We start from the raw sequence: 6,295 nt of genomic DNA, 5'->3' as shown, positions 1-6,295 counted from the left end.
TGCCATGTTGTGTCTTTTTGGAAAGAGGGCCAATTTACCATGTGGTTAGCCGACGCTGCCATGGGTTCTTAGAAGAGCAGAGGATCACTCAATTTCTGTGCCTGTCTCAAAATACGCGCTAACAAGTGTGTTAATAAAAATCCACCGTCAACGCCCAGTTCTGACTCATTCTGTGTTCCAGTTAGGGACTCCGAACCAAAACACTCTGAGTAGCTGGGGGTGCCAGACTCCAGTTGGGGGTTGGAGATCCCCCAACATGACAGTTCTTCTCCAGACTACAGAATAATAGAATCGTAGAGTTGGAAGGGACCTCCAGGGTCATCTAGTCCAACCCTCTGCACAAGGCAGGAAACTCACCACTTTTTGTTGTTGTTCAGTCGCACAGTCGAGTCCGACTCTTTGCGACCTCATGGACAAAGTCACGCCAGGCCCTCCTGTCTTCCACCAACATCCGAAGTCTGCTCAAATTCATGTTAGTCACATCAGTAACGCTGTCCAGCCATCTCCTCTTTTGCCTCCATCTTCTTCTTTTGCCTTCTGTCTTTCCAAGCATCAGGGTCTTCTCCGGGGAGTGCTCCCTTCTCATTTGGTGGCCAAAGTATTTGAGTTTCAGCTTCAGTATCTGACTTTCCAGGGAACAGTCTGGGTTGATTTCCCTTAGGACTGACTGATTGGATCTTCTTGCAGTCCAAGGGACTCTCAAGATTCTTCTCCAGCAACACATCTCAAAAGCATCTATTCTTCTGCGCTCGGCCTTCCTTATGGTCCAGCTCTCACAGCCATACATGACTACTGGGAATACCATTGCTTTGATTATACGGATTTTTGTTGGCAGGGTGATGTCTCTACTTTTTCTTATACTGCCCAGGTTCGCCATAGCTGTCCTCCCCTTCTATTTGCCAAGGTGTGATGGGGCTGGATGCCATGATCTTAGCTTTTTTTGATGTTGAGTTTCAAGCCTACTTTTGTGCTCTCCTCTTTCACTCTCAACAAGAGGTTCTTTAGGTCCTCCTCATTTTCTGCCATTAGAGTGGTGTCATCTGCATATCTGAGGTTGTTGATGTTTTTCCCGGCGATCTTAATTCCAGCTTTTGCTTCATCCAGGCCAGCATTCCGCATGATGTACTCAGCATATGAATTAAATAAGCAGGGTGACAATATACATCCTTGTCAAACTCCTTTTCCTGTTCTAAACCAATCTGTCGTTCCATATCCCTTTCTGACAGTTGCTTCTTGACCCTTAAATACCTCCTCCTAAATTCACAGAATCCTCATTGCTGTCAGATGGCCATCTAGCCATCTAGCCTCTGTTTTTTAAAGATGGGGGTGACATTTGCTACCTTCCAGTCCTTGTGGCCGCTCTAGGCATTTCCGGGAAAACTCTATGGTTTCCCCAGACGCTCTAGCCATTTGGGAGGGAAAACTCTATGGTACGATATGGTACAATATCTATGGTACAATATCCCGCTCTATGGTACAATAGGTACCATAGAGTTTTCCCCTCCCAAATGGCTAGAGTGTCTGGGAAAACCATAGAGTTTTCTTGGAAACGCCCAAAGAGGCCGTGAGTGACGTCACCGGTGCGACGACATCACTTCCGGGTGACGTCATTGTGCTGACGACACTGGGGGAGGAACCTCCCGGGTGGGGAAACCTAATACTAGAGCTGCCAACCTCCAGGTGGGACCAGGAGGGACCTAGAGGTCACCTGGAATGACAGCTGCTCTCCAGACGACAGAAATGAGTTTCTCTGAAGGAAAAAACGGTTTCTTCAGAGGATGGGCTCTCTGCCATTCTATCCTGCTGAGGCCCCTCCCCTTCCCAAAGCCACCCTCCAGGCTTCACCCCAAACCTGCAGGTATTTCCCAGCCTGGAGTTGGCAACTTGGCATAAAACTTCCTGTCAGGGTGACGGGAGGCTGCTAGCTGGGGTTTGGCGGTGAATATTTAGCCGCGGCATGAATGAGATGTTTTCCAGCAACACAGCCGGCGGCTTGAAGCGTTTGTACTTCATTAATCACCTGCCCTTAGATAGAATGTGACGGAACAATTAAATGAGCATAACTTAGCAAGGTTTTGTCTTTTGGAAAGAGGGCAGCATACCGTGTGGTTAGCAGACGCCGCTGCTCCTTCTTGGAAAGGCCAGCTGACCGCTCAGTTCTCATGCCTTTTTAAATATACGCGTTAACAAGTGGCTTAACAAAAAGCCCCACTGCAAAACTCCCGTTCTGTCTCGTGCCACGTTCCCGTTATGTGCTCATAGAATCCTACAGTTGGAAAGGACCTCCAGGGTCATCGAATCCAACTGCCCTGCGCAATGCGGGAACGTCACAAATACCTCCCCCCCCATACATACCCTTCCTGCCCTCCTTCTCATCACCTGCCCAAATTCACAGAATCAGCATTGCTGTCAGATGGCCATCTAGCCTGTTTAAAAATCCCAAAAGGAGGGGAGCCCACCACCTCCCAACCAAAATACCCAGAGGGTATTTTGAACTGGCAAAAATCCAGTTGGAAAGTGCATTGAAAGTAAATTGAAAGTGGATTATTTAGCATGTCTGACCACAGTCACAGTGTTGGACTGGGGGGGGGGCACTGGCCTGATCCAACATGGCTTCTCTTCTGTTCTTATGTGACACAGAGTGTTGGACTGGATGGGCTACTGGCCTGATCCAACATGGCTTCTCTTATGTTCTTATGTGACACAGAGTGTTGGACTGGATGGGCCATTGGCCTGATCCAACAGGGCTTCTCTTATGTTCTTATGTGACACAGAGTGTTGGAGTGGAGGGGCCACTGGCCTGATCCAACAGGGCTTCTCTTATGTTCTTATGTGACACAGAGTGTTGGACTGGAGGGGCCATTGGCCTGATCCAACATGGCTTCTCTTATGTTCTTATGTGACACAGAGTGTTGGACTGGAGGGGCCATTGGCCTGATCCAACATGGCTTCTCTTATGTTCTTATTGTAGATATCCAGGGCTTTCTTTTTGTAGCAGGAACTCCTTTGCATATTAGGCCACACCCCCTGATATAGCCTATCCTACAGGAGCTTACAGTAGGCCCTGGACCAGCAGTGGCCAAACCGCGGCTCGGGAATCACATGTGGCTCTTTCACACATATTGTGTGGTTCTTGAAGCCCCCACTGCCCCATCGACCAGCTTGGAGAAGACATTTCTCTTTCTAAAGCAGCTTGGAGAATGCATTTAAAGTTGCTTTCTTTTCACTTCTCCCCCCCCCCAAATCTTCCTTCCTTCTTTCCCTCCCTCCCTCCCATCTGATGTTCATGTCTTGTGGCTCTCAGACATCTGACATTTATTCTTTTTGGCTCTTATGTTAAGCAAGTTTGGCCATCCCTGCCCTGGACAAAGAGCTCCTAGAGGATTGGCTCCATCAGGGGTGTGTGGCCTAGTATGCAAAAGAGTTCCTGCGGAGAAAACGGCTGCTGTGTGGGGGTGAGTAGACTCTATGTGGCATTATTTCCCACCGAGGTTCCCGTCTCCACAAATGGTGCCATCTCTTGGTTGCACCTCCAAATCTCCAGCCTAGAGTTGGGAAGCCTACCAGCAGTCTTTGGAGAATGCTGGAAACTAAAAAAATGGGAAAGGTTGTCCCCTGTGCAAGTACCAGTCGTTTTTGACTCTGGGGTGACATTGCTTTTGCAATGTCTTTTTCATGGCAGACTTTTTACAGGGTGGTTTGCCCTTGCCTTCCCCGGTCCTCTATGCTTTCCTCCCAGCAAGCTGGGGACTCATTTGACCGACTTTGGAAGGATGGAAGGCTGAGTCAACCCCTGGCCCGGCTACCTGAACCAGCTCTCGCTGGGATAGAACTCAGGTGAGCAGAGAGTTCAGATCACAGTACTGCTGCTTTACCACTCTGCAAAGGAGAGCCCTGGGGCTCTCCTGAGCTGTACCGTGGCCATTCCCAGTCAAAAAGCCAGCAAGCCCTCCCCCGCCCCTCAAAATCACATCAGAAGTGGAGAAAGGGTGGCGTGGGCTTCTCCAGGGGTTAATGAGGGCTGCTGGGTGCGTGGCAAAGCCCCTGGTGGCCAGCTGGCTGGTCGCCCGCTCTCCTAATCCAAGGATTGTTATGCAGCTGCACCTTCTGTTGCATGGGCAAGGTAGGTGGGGAGGGAGGAACCCTCAGAAAGGTTCAGGAGCTGCGCTTCTGTGAGCTCCGGCTGAATCTGAGGCCTGCCTGTGCGTTGCATCTGCTATCAATTTAGCAGCTGCGGTTCGGGGGCCAGTCGAAGCTTCTGAAGGAATCCTCTCTTAGGTAATCCAAAGCAGAGCACAAAATTACCACCTCAAGACCAGGCACACCTTTCGCAAGGAAGGCTAAAATTACAGGTGTGCTCTTGCCAAAACCTCCGAACGGTATAAAAATAAACACAGAACACCCGGGAGCCTCTTTCTCAGGGCTAAAATGGCAATCTCTGCAGAGTCATTGGCAAAGGGCCCTTTTCCATGCGTAACCACGAGGGCTAGGAAGTTAGCCTTAAAAAAAAAAATCACCATTTCTGATATTAATTTCTATGGACAGTTACTAGAACTAGGCGGGCAGCTGTGTGGGTATGAAGCCGCAGAGCAAAGTTGGATTCTGGGCATAAACTTTTGTGTGTGCGCACACTCCTTGAGCTACCATGTGCACGAAAGCTTGTGCATTAGAGCAGGGGGGGCCAGCTAGGAGAAGGCATTTGTCTCTTTAAATAGCTTCGCCAAGCCAGCCGGCGGCTTGGAGAGTGCCCTTAAAGTTGCTTTCTTTCCACCGCTCCCTCCCATCTATTTCTTCCCTTTTTTTTATCTTGTGGATCTCCAACATCTGAGGTTCCTGTCTTGCAGTTCTCAAACATCTGACATGTGTTCTATGCGGCTCTTACGTTAAGGAAATTTGGCCTCCCCATCCCTACTTTATACCCTCCCGGACTCCCCGCTCCCCCAGTCTCCAGGGTTTAGCAGGCTTTCGTTGTTACTCTTCATTCTTCTGCTAATAAACTGCTGGGCAGTTATCGGCTATTGAGGCTAGAGATAAAGGTTGCCAAGCTCCAGGTGGAGCCTAGAGGTATGGATTTATTGCAACCTGTCTCCAGATGAAGCATGGCTGGGTTCAACTTCACCTGCTGAATTTCTGCCTGTCACGCAGCTCTGAAATCCCCAGGGTCTCTGCTGCCAAGGAGGATAGCAGTGAAGGGCTTTTTTTTTTAGCAGGAATGTACAGGAACAGGGGTGTGGCCTAATATGAAAATGAGCTCCTGCTGGGCTTTTTTCTACAAAAAAGCCGTGTGGAATGATGGTGACATCAGGGTGTGTGGCCTAATATGCAAATGAGTCCCCGCTGGGCTTTTCTTCAAAAATTCGTGTGGAACAATAGTGAAATCAGGGGGTGTGGCCTAGTATGCAAATGAGCTCCTGCTGGGCTTTTCTTTAAAAAGTCCTGTGTGGAACAATGGTGAAATCAGGGGGTGTAGCCTAGAATCAGAGAGTTGGAATCATAGAGTTGGACCGCCAGGGTCATCGAGTCCAACCCCCTGCACAATGCAGGAAACTTTCAAATATCTCCCCCTAAATTCACAAGATCTGCATTGCTGTCAGATGGCCAACTAGCCTCCGCTGAAAAACCTCCAAGGAAGGAGAGCCCACCACCTCCCAAAGAGGAAGCCTGAGGAACCGCTCTAACCATCAGGAAGCTCTTCCTAATGTTGAGCTGGAAACTTCTGATTTCATTTCAACCCATTGGTTCTGGTCCTACCTAATATGCAAATGAGTTCCTGCTGCGTTTTCCTACATAAAAGCCCTGTGTGAAACAATTGTGACATCAGGGGGTGTGGCCTAATATGCAAATGAGCTCCTGCTGGGCTTTTTTTTGTAGAAAAGCCTGGGGTTGCCTGCCTGTGGGTACTAGCCGGAGAGCACTTTTCCTGGGAAAACACGGCTGCGTCGGAGGGTGGTCTCTACGGCATTCCACCTCTCCCTTTGCCAAACCCTCCTTAGCCTCCACCCCCAAACCTCCCGGAATTTCCCAACCTGGAGTTGGCAACCCCAGGCTTCAGGGTCCCTTCGACTAGGCGCTTCTTAAGCAGTGAGGTCATCGCTGTGGATTGCCAACGGCCTGACTTTGCACGCCGATCCGCCCTCCCCTTTGCAAACCAAAAGCCGACTGCAGGGAACCCGCACAGTAGCGCGCGAGAGAAGGCGCGGAAAGGGAGGGGGGCACGAAGGCGGGGCTTGAGGAGAAGGGGGCGGGGCCGCAGCGGCGGCCGCCCGAAGCAGCAGGAGACCGGAGGCGTAGAGGC

This window comes from Heteronotia binoei, chromosome 1, assembly GCF_032191835.1.
Source record: "Heteronotia binoei isolate CCM8104 ecotype False Entrance Well chromosome 1, APGP_CSIRO_Hbin_v1, whole genome shotgun sequence".
Classification (NCBI taxonomy): Eukaryota; Metazoa; Chordata; class Lepidosauria; order Squamata; family Gekkonidae; genus Heteronotia; species Heteronotia binoei.
This window is presented reverse-complemented; position numbering follows the sequence as displayed.